The sequence below is a fragment of the Empidonax traillii genome, unplaced genomic scaffold (genome assembly GCF_003031625.1).
Source record: "Empidonax traillii isolate 1590-97213 ecotype Southwest subspecies unplaced genomic scaffold, ASM303162v1 scaffold188:size807701, whole genome shotgun sequence".
Taxonomy (NCBI): Eukaryota; Metazoa; Chordata; class Aves; order Passeriformes; family Tyrannidae; genus Empidonax; species Empidonax traillii.
In genome coordinates this window covers 672,267-689,152 of record NW_020955381.1, presented here as the reverse complement: position 1 = coordinate 689,152, position 16,886 = coordinate 672,267, and the positions used below count along the sequence as shown (strand labels likewise).

Sequence of the window (16,886 nt, the reverse complement as noted above, 5' to 3'; positions counted from 1 at the left end):
AGGACTACTGCAACAGCCATGAGGGAAAGAGACACTGAGAGTGTCTTACGTGGAGGAAAGCTACACCTTGAGCATGTTTTAGACACCAAACAATCAGCATAAGAGCAAGCCCCTATCCAGGCATCATTATCATCATCAATCTTCTTGCCATACTTTTATTTTTCATTGCCATCGAAACAGAAGCTAAAGTTATTTAACTAATTCCAAATATGCCACAGTTCCAAGCTGCTGACATTTGGTAAAATAAGGATGCAGGTCTCAACTGCACTTTTACTTTTGTAAAATTTTTCTCCAGGGCATTATCAGAGCATTAGATAGCCTTTCCTGCCAAAGAGGTTTGCTCTGGTGGTGTGCACTTTCATCATACTCCTGAGGCTCTCAAAAACGTTCCTTGCAAAGTGATCTACTTTCAGGGATTATCCTTGCAATATATAAGTGATAAATAAACTACACTGCAAAAAAGCCACTAAAACTGATCAAACTGGCTAGTGAGATACAAAAATACAGGTTATGAAACACAAGTAGCCACAGTTTTTTTAGAAATAATTTGCTTTATGCACCAGCAAATCCATAAGACATTTAAGTAAGCACTGTAGAAAGTAAGAGAAGTCAGACACACAAATATCTTTAGAGACAGGAGCTTCAAATGTCATAATCACCTTACTTGTACCCATGTAAAAGAACATTTCTAGAGGAGTTGTAACATGTACTAACACACAGACCTTCTAAAAGTGCTGTCAAGTTTGGCATACTCATTTTGTACTCTTTAGCCTAACACTTGAAAACAAGGTAGCACGAAGAGTCCCAGCATTTATTTTAAAAAACAAAAAGCAAAAAAATCTAGCCTTCTTGATCAAAGAGGAGTGCTTAAATCCATAAACTGAGTACACCTTGAGGCGCAGCAAAAAGGCAGTAAGACCCCTAACATTTCCTTAGGCGTGCTCTTGAAAAGAATGCACGGTTATTAAACAAATCTAATAACTCAGAGAACCATTTCTATCTTTGTGGCTTTGGCATTTTTGATTAAAAATGTGTATACAGGAGTCACACCACCGTGTCACAGCAACTCATATATATTGTGTCAGTCAAAATCAACAGAGGAGAAATTCATCCAAAGGCTAAATCAGATCTTAGGTCAGTTGAGTCATTCTTGGAGGTGTCTCTCTGTCTCCATTAATTAAAGCAGGAGCCTCAAAAGACAGTGCTCAGTGAGGTGTCTAAGGCAGAAATTAAACTGGGATTTAACTGATGGGGGCTAAAAGCCATTTTCCTCACAGCTGTATTGCTTCATTATAACCCCCAAAACCTAATACCAATTCGTAGTGAGCAGGAAGGGACACAGCATGCCCTGAGAAAATAATTTCTAACAATCTACTTGTAGGAATTTTAACTCCTTAACTAAAGGTACCAAATAGTAAAATATTGAATTGGTAAGTGCTTTCTTTTATACGCATGTTCACATATAATAGCTCATTAAAAGTGCAGCAGATTGAAAGTAAAGAAAAAAAACTAACATAAAATAAGTTGGAAAGAGTGACTAAGTGACTAAGCAGGACTCACATTTGGTGTACTTAGTGGTGCCAGGCAGCTGTACAGAGCAAAGAAAGGTATAACCACAGAGTCTGATACCTCTAAGATAAGGCTCGGTGATGCCATGGAGACAAGAGAGCAATCACCTGCCACGATGCCTCCTTCCCTCCCTTCCCACCCCTGCTTGCCACTGCAAACCCCGAGCTGTCACCACAGAAGGTAATTAGGAACAGAAGCCAACCCTCACTCAGAGGGATGCCAGGGAAAAAAGATTTCATGTGCTCGTGCTCCCACGCAAGCTCGCTGGCTCTGCAGGACCTGCTGCATTAAGGCACTGAATTAGGGTTTAGTACAAAAGGATCCTTGTTAATTAAGAAGCAGTGTTGCGAAGCACTGGCGTGTCTTTTAGACAACCTGGAGGAAAGAGGGGGAGCAATCTGCAGAAATAGCACAGGCTGGTTTCCCTCTTCAGGATCATCTCATTTGTCTGATTTGTTCCATCTTCACAATAAAACATAATTTACTTTTGTATCATATTGCATTATATTATAACTTCCTGAGACAAGGAAACATACCCCTCAAAGAGGTATAACTTTCTCTGAACTGAAACACCTCTGCATGCTGTTTTCTGAATATTTCTCTCAGAGAAAGGGCGTACAGGATGTCACCATTCACAAATATAGCAGTCTCAGAAATTACGGGCCCTCTTTTTCACTACAGAAACAAGGGGGTTTTCCTCACATTTGCAAGCAACAAATCAAATCCAAATCTTACAATCAAATCCAGAAAAGATTAGGCATTTTTGTCATGAAATAACTTGAAAGGTTTGGGTAATATCCTGGTAGCTTCTCACATCTGCCTCATTCAGTTGCCTTGTAGGAAGATCTTGGCCAGCATGAGGTAAGAACTTGCCTTTCTCCTCATGAAGATGTGTATAGGAAGCAGTAATCCCAAGAGCATGTAGAATCCATATATTCCAAAAAAAAAAAAAATCCCCAAAGAACAAACTTGGAAAATGATAATGCAAATCCAATGATCTCAGTGGAAAACTGGCCACTTAGTATTGCAGACAGCTGACTCAGTAAAATCCCAGTCTTCTCACCAACTGGGTATCTGTATTAGAAAAGTGGTATTTTTTCCAGAGCTGGGAACTCATGCTTTCATATCTAGTCTAGATCAGGAGAGAGATGCATCTGATTCTGCATCTATTTCATATTTTTCTTCTTAAAGAAAAGTAGACCTCCCCACAACATCAGTAACATAAATCCATTAAGTACCATATCACAGATAAAATGCTTCAACAACACATACAAGAGACTGCACATCCAACACTAGAAAAGTGTTGGAAAAGATTCATTTCTTGTCACAGCCATAATCCCACCTACTCATGTGGAGTTCAGACCAGGAATCCAGCCCTCAATCCCATGAACAATACAACCTCATGACATCTTTTAAATACTTGTTTCCCTAACTGGAGCAGGAAAAACAGCATTCATAAGACTCAGGCTTCTGATAATAGTCTTCTAAATGATTCAAGCCTGTGAAGCATGATACTTATTAGAGCCTAGTGAAGCAACAAGATTTTCTTACTAAAATAGCATGAATTTTGCCATCTCAAAATTAGGCTTATTTATCTACAATAATAGCCTTTTGTTTATTTTGTTCTTAATTAATTTATTCCTTTTTCATTAGGATACAGGATTAAGTAGAGATCAGAATCTGAGCATCTACTTCATTAGCACAGGACTAAATAATGAAAAAGTTACTAGTTGTGTCATAAGCAGACTGAAGGTCATGTATCTAAGAAGGTAGTCCACAAATGATAAGATCCTTACAAAGAAAAAAAAAGGTTCAAGTATTGATTTTTAATATACTTGTACTTATGCATGGTGCATGAAGTCACTCGGATGATAATAAACCAGCAGGATACCGATGCAGAACAAATTAGCAAAATAATCAATTGACTGCAGTACTGTTCTGGGAGGGCCAGAAAACCACAGCACTCTAACTGTGCTCCCTGCTCCCATGAATGCCAAGATAATCAGCTCCTCGTTTTGATGGAACAGGGTTAATTTCACTGGTGAGCTCCTGCAGTTAAATGACTCTGTTACACTGAGCATAAATGACAGATTTACTAAATCATACCAGTGGGTGTACAAAAGTGGAACAGCACACACAACCCCAACCTCAAAAGTCAAGAACTTCAGGAGAATTTGGGTCAAATTCCAGAGCAAGAAGGTAGTCCCAACTGATGACATCTAGTAGGCATGCTTGTCTTCTTAAAAAAAAAAAAACAAACATAGTGGGTTTGGGGTTGATCGTAGTGAGTCTACCAACCAAAGGAAGTCACAGTTCTTTATTCAGAGTTCTTTATAAGCCTCAGGATCAGCACAGGTTTGTTCCTGAAGGTGAAGTGAGAAGTTGGAAACTCATAGCCTGTAATTTTGAAGAAGTCTGACTGGTGGTTGGACTTAGGCCCCAAAAATTGAACTGAAGACCAACATCCCTTGAAGGTGGTTTGGAACAGTGTGTCCAGATGCACAAAAACATCATCAAAGAAATGACCTTCAGGTACCAGAAACCTGTCCTGACTTTTGGTATCATTAATTTCTGATATCCAAAGAAACATGGTGGCAACAAAAGAGAGAGACAAAAAAGTTTAAGTGAGCCAGTCATAGGCACAGCCAACTCTTAAAAAAGTAATGAGAATGGGATAGCAGGTGCATACAACAGCTTTTTGGGGTATTATCCGAAAATTACATCCCCCTGCTCCTAAACCTCATGAAGAGTTAATGGGTGTGTCTTTTTCATCTTTGATTTCTAAGTAAACACAAAGATATTTAATTTTACTATCCACTCCATCGTCATATGATATATTTATATATATATATATTAGGGAAATACAATGTCAGAGAGTAGCACCCATCTGACATTCTACATTTCTGTTAAAGCCACAAAGTAACTGAGTTTTGTGTCACTCTCCAGCACAAAATGAAAGGAATAACATTGAAGCTCTTCACTGGCAAAAAGAAAGTACAGATCTACTTGAACTGTAACTAAAGTCAGATGAACCAAGCAAAACTGAATCACTTTGAAATGGCAAAGGAGACAGCTCACCGCTATAAATAAATCAATAACCTGGGGTGGTGAAGCTTCTCAACTCCATCCAGCCAATGCAACACAGAAAACTGATGCCTTTTGTCGTGACATGGCTGGATCCATCTGCTTGATTTCAATCTTTCTGAGCCTGTGTCATGGCCTAGAAAGAATGAGCAGGGACCTCAGGGGGCTTGTGAGTGTCACTGACCGCCCAATACTTACTAATCAAATGACAACTGCTCCTCTTAAGCAAGCTAATGACTTTCAAAGGCTCTCATGGATCTCTCCATACCTAGCAACAGTTTGCTAAACATAGGTGTTTCTGGAGGATTATTTATAAGAGCCTCCAAGTGCCTCTTCTACTGTATCCATTAATCCCTGGGGAGTGTTCTGCACAGGGACTCTTGCCCCAGGATATCTTGCCACTCCTCAGCAGGGACAGTTAGAGCCACTACAGCAGAGACGTAGCAGCTGTTAAAGTACAAGTCCTTAGAAACTTCAAAGTTTATCAACACAACCTTCCCCACCACTTCTAATCAAAGCACAGAGGAAAAAAATATATTTTTTTTCAATTTAAAACTTCCAGGAGAGCAAAAATGCATCTCTCTCCACAAACTACTTGCATCACTCTTGGTTTATAGGCTTTTAAATGGCTATTTTCATAATGACATAGGCATGGCATAGACAGCACAAGAATTGCTTTGGTTTCTAGGAAAAGTAATGTGCCCTTAAAATAGATCCCTTTATCGTTGTTTTTAACCATCCCTCTACCTTGCTGTTACTTTTTTGTTTTGTTACGAGTTGCAACAGAGTCATTGGATATCAAGGACCTCCTGGGGTTTTTTTCTTATTACCCTTGGATGTTCTGGACCATTTCTACTTTTCCACTTTCTCTAACCAGCCCCATTTGCCTGCCCAAACACTTCTAAGCTTACACAGACTAGCAGCAGATCCTAAAGTCTCTGGACACTTATGCTGCCTCCAGTCATCCCTCCTGGCATGTCTTCTCATTTTTACTTGACTCCAGCTTGTGTTCTTTGAACTCTTTTTCCATCTCTCTGGACTTGGTGTTGCAAAATATCGCACTCCCAGGTGAACAGAACAGGGACGAACTCTGCACCACAGACTCTAACAAAAGGTTTACTGATTGCATTCCACAGGAAATCCTGGCATAGCTGGGACTGCTCATTAACTTCTCTGCAAAAATTTGCGGAAAATCATAAGACCAGAGGTACAGCCATTCAGGAAACCGCTCCAGAAGTTCGTCATCAATCAGACAATAGTAAAATATGACGCTGAACAGCCTAAGCTCAAAGGTTCCACTCAAGCAATTACCCTTTCTCGATGGAAACACAATTTAAAGGACTCCAGTTTCAACCAAGTTCATATATTTTTAAAAAAATATGGAAGGACTGACTTGCTTCTGCCTTATTTTGTGACCTTTTGTTTTCCTCATATTAGTTCAGTGCTTGGTAAATAAGGAGCTTTCAAAAAATAAAAGAAGGGGGAAAAAAATCAATATTTTTGTCCATTTAGCAGGCCTCTCACAGTTCAGTGACATTCAGGAAGCAGTGAGTAAAGAGACAAGGAATCAATGTGTAAGAGGAGGCTGCAGATCATATTCAACCTGCTCAGCTAAGCAATCAATAGCTCCTCTAGCTTCTACTTTGAAATGCAAGTGAGCGTTCAGACTGCAACGTAAAATGAATGCTGAGCATGGACAGGCTGCAATGGAAAATGCCAACTGGATAAAAACAGAAATTTTCACAGGATCATGCCCTCTTTGACAATATTTTTTTGCTCTAGGATAGAATTTATTAAGGGGAAAGACTGAGACAGAGAAAAAGCCCCGGATATCTTGATATGCAGTGCACTGCCTCAAGAATAAGCTTCACACCTCTGTTCTCTCCTCAGTTTGGCAAGAGGGACATATCAGGATCTACACTATCACAGGTGCTGGCTATTCTAGGAACTCTTGTTTCTATTTTTTTTTTTTTGCACTGCTTAGATGAACCAACATGAGAGGAGGAGCATTTCTGAAATCTTGAGATATTTCCAAAGGAATGAAAACCTGCTTCTTAGTCTATATAATGACAGAAGAGACAAAATAATTTATATTTCAAACAGCTTCCTATTCGAAAACAGCAGAAAAAAAGAACCGTTAGTTACAAAATCAACGATCTCTGTAAAAGCTAAATTCCCTGGAAATGGTCTATAACCACATGCATTAATCTCTCCAGTAGACCTGAGAAGCCTGCAAGCCACAGGGACACTTTATCAGCAGCTTGTGGGTAAATTTTGCACTTTGCTGTCTCAGCAGTTACATGGGTCACAGAACTGATCAGCCTCTCCAAATCAATCAGAATAACCACCTCTCAGTGTAGATATAAACAACAGCATGCCTGGTGACAGAAAATTGGGCCTCATGCATGTAGGGCATAATCAACTGCAGATCCTCCCTTCTTAGCTGCAAAACTAGTTTCTGCTAATCCGTTTTCCCTTCTCTTACATCCCTTTGTGAAGTGCTGCAGACGTGCCTTTCCTAAATCATCATGGTTGGAAAAAAAAAAACCCTACTATTGAGGAAGAAGAGGGTAAAAGTCTTCTCATGAAGCGATTTTCACTTACAACAAAGGCCATCATCAACCTTTGAGGTGACAGCCAAAGTAGGTCTAAGTTAACATTCACTGCCTCTCTGTGGTATGAAAGGGTTTTAGTTGAAATTAAAATCTGGCCCAGCTCATCTTTAAGATTGCAAACCTTTTGGCTTTATCTGTGCAGTACAAAGAAGAAAGGTGCTCACGTGATGCTGAATCTTCTAATTTTAATATTCTCTCTGTCATTTGTAACCTTGGACTGTTTTTTATACCCCTGGGCAGTTGTCCAGCAAAGGACCTCCCTCCTACTTCACAGCAGCTCACTGGTCCTACAAGGAGATATGTACTACAGAGTCCATCTTTATATAACCTCCTTTTTAAAGATTCCATTACTACAGTTGCTGCTCCCACACAAGCAATGAATATCTGATACATCCCAAGAGAAGAGGAGTGCTCACAGGCTAAAGATTCCTCTAAGTCTGTTGATTTTAAGCTAATTTATTTCATGAAGCAAGTCTCCAGATAAGTGGGGACTGTGAGAAAATATCACTTGGAGAAAAAATCTGTGCAGTTTGGTTTGTAAGGGAAGACTCAACTGACAGCTGAAGTTACACTTTTTATTGAAGTGTTCCTTGACTCGATCTGACATGGAAGAGACTTCTTTTAAATGTGTGAATATTTGTGCCAATGCCCAAACACATTTGAAGTCATAAAGCATCATTTGTAGCAGCTTTACCTCCTCATGTATTTCCTTTCCAAAGATGCCAATTCACTCTACAGACATTAAATTTAAGTGTATTCTTTATGGACACACTGGAAGTTCCTCGCACAACACCTGTGTAGGTCTGCGTCATCATTTTGGGAAACTGGGTCAGCAGAGGATGAGACCTTAAACTAAGTCTGCAGCATGTGCTGAAAATAGACTACCTGGTCTCCAAAGTGATTCTGCTCTTAAAAGCTGCCTTCTGTCCTGTGCTGTAACTCATCATACTTCCATTTAATTCCCCACACCTCCATCCCACTCAAATGTCCCCTAATAGCTCATCACTCGCCTTGAAACATCTGCTTGGAAAAATGTAACGTGTGTTTTCTCTCATGGAATAACTGGCATGGATTATCCCCTTCCCCTGCCACAGTAAACTTGCCGTAACGTCACGCTCATTAAAGAGCTGCCATTTCCTTTATGTAATTTATTTTGTTCTCTACCTGTGCTCCTCTTCTAAACACCTTCCGAGTCAAGAACTCAAGCATATTTATGGAGCTGTCCCCCAAGCCCAGTGACATCTTTCAGTCATCATAACCATGGCAGGAGCTGTTTGGGACTCCCCTTATGCTGTGGGGCTTAGAAAAACCATTTACTTCAGCTACCTCTGCCCCTTCTGAGCAGATGGACCCCACTGCATCCAGTGGTAGCGAAATGTTTTCACACAAAATTGTTGTCAGAATCTCAGCTAAAGAACAGTTTCTCAGATAAAAATTGTATCACGGTTCTAGGAGGGAAGGCACTGAGACTAATGTCAGTGCTGCTGTCCTACATGCAGTGCACGAACCAAGCTGAAAATCAATCTAATATAAATTAATTAAAGAAATTGTGAATTAAAAGAGTTATTTAAAACCGGCTGTGGGTCCTCAAGACCTGGAGTCATAGGGTGACAGTGAGGAAAATGTAGGCTCCACCAGGCAGAATCCAGGCTTTCTCAAAACTGGTTTCAGGAAAGTCACAAGTGCCTTTTCATCTCTTTTTCCTGGCTGCAACCTCGTGAGTGCCCTACAGAACACAATTCTTTTGTAACCTCTTCTGCACTGTCATTGCTCAATACAATTTTTCCTTTCCCTGTTTCTTCTGCTCTGCAAGCAAATGGTGCAGTTTGAAACTGAGAACACCTCCCAAAAAGGCATCTATTTCGGCCAACGTGGAAGGGAGCACCTCTGCACAAGGAGAGGAGAACACCACAAACAGCCACATACTCTTCCTCCAGCAGCTCCTGCAGTCTCTGCTCTGACTCAGATCCCCACGCTGACAGGTTGCTAGCATGGATTACTGCCCACTGCTGTCAACACCTCCCAGCCAGGTGGTAATGACATCTGCAGAAGGCCCACTTAGCTTTAATAAAAAAAAACAAAGCCTGCTTTTACAAAGCTGCCTGCCTGCAGTGATATAGCAACAACTGCCAAAAGAGTCTGAGCTTATTGTAATATTTCACACCTGTAATACATAAACTTCAATGTTCACATGAGTGGTAGTGATATATTAGTGAGCCTTTCTTGTCCATTTTTAACACCTTCAGAGCTCTGTTGCCATCGCAGTGGAGATGAGATATAGAATTGCAAGCCACTGATCTTCCTGAAGTGCTGTCTTGGGGGAATTACATGGGCTGTACAATGTCTTCTCTCAGGAAATGTCATAACTAGAAGCCAGACACAAAACAGAAGCCAATCTTATGACAGAGGGAAAACTGCAATTATGCTGCTGCTCACATTCATGTACTTGCTCATGCACCCAACAGCAGAGTAGCTGTTTATAGCACAGCTACTTCTTTATTCTATTTCCATAAATACACTGGACAGAAAAGACACTGGAGCTTTGCTCCCATGGTTGCCTTTCCCAGTCCAGTTGGAAGCAACTAATGACTTACACTGACCAGGCTGTGCAGGTTGCAATTGCACTTTTTCAGTTCTTAGATTCAGAGGTTTATGGATCCCCATCACAAAACACGTTAATAAAATCAGCAGAGGGTTATGTATCGCTGCTGTACAGCACTGGGTTACCAGAGTAGAGCTGCCAGGGACAGGCCATCTGCCACACAGGAAGCATCAAAACAGAGCCATTTCTAGAGAACAATTTCTGTATTAAGAGGGAAGGTAGTTAAAAATGAGGAATAAGAGACTGGTTTGCAAAAAAAGGAAAGAAACAGCTGATGCCCTATTGTTTTGGCCTTCATCCAAATCAATTTTTAATTTGATACTTTCAAAGCACTGCGCTTGATCCTTGTCAAGACAATGCCGTACATCAGAATCCTTAATTTTAATCTTCAAATGTTGTCCTCGAATTCCAGCCTTGGAGCCTGCAGACTGCAGCTGCAGAGCTTGCTGGTGCCCAGCATCATGGCAGAGAGCACAGACAGGGCAGAGATATCATCATCAGGACGCTTTCCCCACCTCATCCCAGAATCTGGCTGCTATCACGTGGCACAAAAGCATCCTTCTGCCCCTGAACTCCTGAGCTGCCCAGTGCTTGGCTTGGGCAGTGTACTGAACACACATTCCCGCAGGCAAAGCCTGTAGCTGTTTTTTTGACAGCAAGGGCACCAGGTCATGAGGGATTTGGCACAGGAATCACATCTGGTATGCGACTGTAGGCAGGAGACCTAACCCAGAGCAACAGTGAGGTCAACAATGCAGGGAGAGATGCACAGAGCCTGTCCTAGCAAAACAGAGCACACAGAGAAGGAAAAACCCATGAAAGTTAGACAAGTATTAACATCTCAGTTTATCCCAGATGAAACTGTCCTCTGTGACAACACAGAAACATGGCATCCCCCCATCTCTGGAAGTGTTCAAGGCCAAGCTGGATGGGACTCTGAGCAACTTGGTATACTGGGAGTTGGAACTAGATGATTTTTAAGGTCCCTTCCAACCCAAACCATTTTGTGATTCTAAGGCATGGAAGTGTGGTCTGAGTATTCTCTATGGGTTTTCTCTCCACCACCGTTAGTAGAGGCTTTTTACATTCCTGACCATGTTCTCCACAGCCTGTACCACACTGGTTGCTGACCAAGCCTCTCTGCAAAGCATGTCTGCACAACTGAAATTCTTTTCAAAAGTCTTAGGAACAAAGGGGTTTCTGCCTTGATTTCAAGGGACCAAGTCATCCGAGTGGTTCAGATTTGTCACAAGCCCCTCTATTTATCCACTGCCTAAAGCAATGAAAAGCGGGCCCTGAAGACTACAAAACTCATTATTAATTGCAGCTGCACGTGCACTAGGCAGGGATTTTGGTACCAGAATTTTCCCTAGCTCCCACTGGATCAGAGCACTGGCTGGTTTAAATGACGTGATAAAATGATCATCCTGCTGCAAATTCTTTGAACTATTGCTGCTTTTTTTGGCCAGGAATGAGGAAGTATCTTTTCAGTTCAGTTATTAGCATAAAATAATTAGACTTTGGGGTATATTTTGCTCCCAGTGCACATACATAACTTACATTAATATTAATAGGGACCTCTGTATTCACTCATTGAAAGGAGCCTGCACCCCAAGAGACGGGGAAAAGCAAAAGCATATTTAGGGTTTAGTCTAGCACTGAAGATTTCCACAGACTCCTGTAAACTGCTTTCCTCATCATATACTTCCTTCCCTTCCTAGTTTATTTCCATTGAGACAAATGTTTAGCAAATCATGGAAGGAAATAATTTGCTCAGGATTCCCACAGCAGGCAATCAAAAATTATGCACACAAATTACATAAAAATCACTCTTTGTGTCCAAACTTTGAGACCCAATTCACGTTATGGTTTCCACAGAGCAAAAATGTAACGGAAGAGCTTTCCCCACGGAACTGTATTTCTTTAGTATGAGAAGTGATGAAACTCTGGCTGAATCTAACAGTGCCTGCTGCATGCACATTTAAGGGCTCTTCATATTTGCAAAAAAACCAGAGTTAACCTGTGTTACAGCAAGCTCTGAAGTGACACCTTGAGATTACTAAAACTTCCTGAGTAGAAAAAGGGAGATTTAGGAAAATCTACTACAGCAGAAGGATTGACTTCATGGAAGTTCAAACAGATGCCTAGACTGGGATAGTCTTGCATGTCTTGGGCAACACTCTTTACTGGGTAGGGCCTCTCATCGTTCCTCACTTTTCTTCCAGGAAGGGTCAACCCGACTTAATTTATTCCCTCTTGTTTCATATCACCACACGCCACTCTGAACTGAATTGCAAATGAAATCAAGGAAATGCTCTAGCTTAGAAAGAATTTTTTAAAAACACAGTCATATTCCCTAATACCAGCTATCCCTGCAACAAAAAAAAAGTGTGAATGGTGTCAGAAGAACGAACAGTAAGAATGGAGGAAGCAGAAATACTTAACTCAGGAACACCACAGAGAAAAAAAAAAAATCTGGTGAACCACTACAGTGGAACAACAGTGTACATTTGGCATTAAGCTTCTTGGCTGAGATTCAATTCTCCAGAAGTGCAAAGACCCAGGTTCCACCTCCTCTGGCCCAAGGGTAAATACAGACTCACTGCATTCATTTCAGTGAAATTACTTCAGATTTTCACTGCTCCAAATTGGAGAAATGTCTGTCTCCTGTGTTTAACACCATCCCTGTGAGGAAAAACACTGCTAAAACCCTCCCTCCAGTTGAATTCCAGTTCAAACTTGCTGAACTTGTGAGGACAAATTATTATTCTTTGCTTCAGGGGAGAACACCTGTTTCTGAAGAAGTAAGCAAATCAGAATACACAACCTACTAGGTGAGGAAAAGACACTGAGATATTGAGATGGAAGGAGTAATCAGGGATGCCCAGAAGAGGTGCATCCTATGAAGACAGAGCAGCATGCAGAGCCTTGAAAACTGGTAAATTCAGGCACTTAAAGCAGCAAGTGAAGGGCACAGTGAAGCAGCAAGGGCACATGGACATGGCCTAGAGACCTCCTAGTGCAGAGAGGATGAAAGCTCCTCATGCCTTACATGAGTGTGTAACTGAGGTCATGGTTTGGTCAAGGATGAAGAAAGCAGATGTTTATTTTGTCTTTCTTGAGATCTGTTATGAAAACAGAGTCCTTGAAATGTACTTTGTAGTTCAAAAAAACTTATTTGAGGTCCTTATGGAAAATAGGCTGAAAAGAAAAAAAAAAACCCTTTCCTGTTGTCAACCTTCACAAGAAAAAACAAAGGCAGAGCTGAATAAAGTTCTCTCCTATTCCCCTCTCATACATCTCCTCTCAGTTTAACTCTGGACTTGACAAAAAAAACCACACATAAATTTCAAGCAAATTATTCATCATTTCTTTCATTAAAATCCCTAGCTCCTCTAGTCAGGCTGGGTAGGCAGCTGCTGTTTCAATCAGGCAAGACATATTAAAACAGGTTTGAAATCACCTCACAAAAGGGATAAAAACTGTTTATCATTTCATTTCCCGTCTCCATCTGAGTGTAATGCACTCAAAGGCAACAAAACCCTGGCCTGGAGGCGTTGCTGCAGTTTGGGATCGGAGCTAAGATGCCTTGTCCTGGTGTTCTGCTCGATGCTCCTGGCAGCTGAGGCAGGAGAACTGCAAGGAGCTAAATGTCAGAGACCCAGGAGAGCTCCAATATTCATGAGCAAATATTAAAATGAAAACCCGCAACACCTACACAACCCTAATTGCTAAGAAATCACCGATACATCTCTCTGACAAACAAGAGATGTACCTTCCCCAGCTGACCAACACAAGTTTGGGGTCAGTAGTATAGTCTAAAAGGTAGGTCTAAGTACAAAGACATACAAATTCCCCAACTTCCTGCTTCTTTTCATCTGAAAATATAAAGGCAAGGGGTTGTTGGATTTTGCCTTCTGAGAAACACTGCATCTATGTATTTTAGATACATAAACTGAAACATGTTCAGTCAAATAAGTTGTGCAAAAGTTTATACAAAAAGTGAGTTGTTCACTGGACAGCACAGAATGAAACGGTAACGTAAAAAAATGTTATTCAGGTTACAGTCTCCTGAGCACAAAGCCTTCTCCCTCAAATCTCTGTTAATGCCAGAGAGGTTTTCTCCATCTGCTGCTGCTGTTACCTAGGATGAAGAAGAACCATGGGGAAGCAAGGACAGGAGCAGAGGCAGGACCACTAGTACTGGATTATACCCAGGGGCAAATGACTCCATACAATTCTGTTATTATTTTATGCTTAGATAGCCTCTAGCACAGTAATTTCCCCTGAGCCTTCAGATCATGCATGTGGAAACACTGAACGACAACAGTAATTACAGTTTAAGGTTACTATCCTTTGTCAAAGTCTTCTGGGCTTCAGAGGATCTGTGCTAATCTCTGGGGTTTTGTTTTTTCCCCACTGTTCTCATCTCAGTTTTCTTATTGCCCAGGTGTTGTAAAGACCACAAATGGCTGTAATCCAACCTCCTTTTTTTTTTTTTTTCCTCCCAGACAATAAGATTGGGTATCTCAAATCTACTCCTACTTTTGCTCCACTTTGCTGTATGACATTTTGGAAAATTTGAAGTCCTCTTCCTCCCACATTCATTTCGAGCACTTGTGAAATACACATAATCCACATTTGAAACATGCTTTGAAACCTGTAGTTAAATATTTAATTCATTAAATACTGTAAAAGACCAGACATTATTTCAAATGAACAGACAGATCATTTCAGTGGCAGATCTGCAAGTATGAAGTCACCAAAGCAGTCCCTTTCTCACTGTTGTCTATTCTGTAGGCAGACAGAAAGTATTCAGGAAGATTTATTTGGCTTTACGGCTCATACTAAATTATTCAGTGTTTGCAAGTCAGGTAGGTAATTCACCTTGCACACACTTCTCAATTGCAGTGCTAATAAGGAAACCACGATGAGTAGATTTTTCTGACAGACAACATCCTCATGTAAACAGCTGTCCTTACAGAAATACATCCTCTCCTTATGCAAAAATGTTCAGTGTTTCACAGCGAATGGCAGGACACCAGCAGACGTCAGATTGACTCATACTCCTAAAAGCAATGTCCTTTTTCATACCTTTCCATCTCGATCTGGAATTTGCATTTCTTTCATACATTCAAACTTTCTTCCAAACCTCTCTGACACATGAAAGTGAAAACAGTTCATCATTAGACTCCAAATTCCACTGAGATTGCATATGGCAACACTGCAATGAAACAAAAAGCATTTTCTTGCTACGGCAAGTTGCTCACTGCATATAAAGTTTTCATCCTTAGAGATGACTACCCAAACCCAATCATTTCTACTTTTAAAAACCCTTTTCCAGGTTTTTCTCCAGCTAGCTTACAGGAAGAAATAAAAAACCCCACTATTCATATCTTATCTTCTGTATGTCTCAAGTGAACTACTGAGGTTTTTTTCAGTGAATTATAGTCTATGGGTGAAGTGCTTCCTCCTTTGGAGGACTCAGTTCCCATCAGCTCCTCAGAACAGGGTTCAAGAAGATGTTAAGTCTGCTCTAACTGAAGGGAAATCTCAGCCTCCAATAATGTTTTTAGACAAGGCAAGGTGAGTTGAGTTCCCCTGGATTTGTTTGTGAGAAGCTCTAATCCTCACAGTGGCACTGCTGCCTTTTAAATTTGTTCTTAGCCATTTAGAGTCAATTAAGAAGAGCAGTGAAGTGAGCAGTGAGATACCCATTTCTATGAGCAGGAGAAGGCTGAAGGCCTGGCTGATCATCAGATCCCTGTTTCAGAAGTTGTCTCCCAATAGCTATTTTTCCTTGCAAGAAACATACTTCTCACACATTGTGGAAAATGGAATCAGACCTACGGATGTCTGGAAATAGGATGTTCACTTGGAAAGAAACAATGAAGTTGAAGAAAACAGTCAAAAATGACCAGGAAGCAAAATTTATAAGGTTCCAACTGAAAATGATAAAAACTTGTTTTTCTAAATAAAATATTTTGATGCTATTTTTTTCCTGATTAAGTATTTCAAATATGAAAAGGAGATTCTATTTCTTTGTGATTCATGATCAGAAATACAATGAGTTGTAGTCTTAAAAATACTTTTTCTTTGGGAAAATAGTAATTTTAGTTACTTGTTGTTTGTCCAATGAAAAAATCTTCATAAGCTTTTCTTATAACAGGCCCTGCAAAACTTGGGGAAGGAACCTTGAGATTTATGGGAGATGTATATGGTTAGAAATGGAAACGAGGAAATAAAAGTTTAACAGGGGTGTTTCCCTTCCTCTTTTCAAGAAATAAACAGTCCAACAGCAATCAAGGGAATTATTCCAAGAAAAGCTCATGTTCCAAAACAAATAAAACATATTCCAATGAATGTTTTCCCAGGAGAGCATCACAGTTGAGAAAGAAAAACAGAGCAAGCACTGTACATCCTGGCCTAAGAGAATCAGTATTTTTGCCAAACTCAACCAGAGATCTTTGTTGCCCCATGGTTGCAGATCCAGCAGATGCATGAAGGTTTTACAAGAACATTGTCTGGAGGTTAGAAAAAAGAGTAGCTATTATGGTGCCTCTAAGGAATCTCCCATTTTTGAAGTCACTGCGCAGTCACTGACTAGACCGCGTTTTTTCCAGAGCTCAGAGTAGCTGGAGCTGACAGCTCCTCCAGCTCCTTGTTTTGCCAGGAGAAAAATGTCTCCAGACATAATAGCCCTGACTTTGGTGGAACCACAGGGAGGACAAGAGTGATTCAGAAGCTCTGCAGGGCAAGGCTGGCTGAGCGCCAGGGAGAGCAGCAGCCTAACACAGAAGATGGGCTCAGCACTGAGTTTATCACATTTGCTGGATGACAAAGCCAAGTTAGATGGCAACAAACATAATCAATCTCTCAGACTCCAAGACAAAAAACAGGGCATCTCCACGCCCCAGTGGCTTATTTTATTTTTGGGGTTCTTGATGAGGACACATCCAATGCATCTGGACTTCCTCCAAAGAAAAGGAATAGGAGTGTGAGGAGCTGGCAAGGAA

The 16,886-nt window shown here is 40.8% G+C and overlaps 1 protein-coding gene across 1 annotated transcript in view; it reads right to left on the bottom strand.

Moving 5' to 3' along the window:
- The window catches only part of PCSK2 (proprotein convertase subtilisin/kexin type 2), a 100,365-nt gene that overhangs the window by 52,357 nt on the left and 31,122 nt on the right, over window positions 1-16,886 (bottom strand). The gene's annotated exons all lie outside the window — the stretch shown is intronic.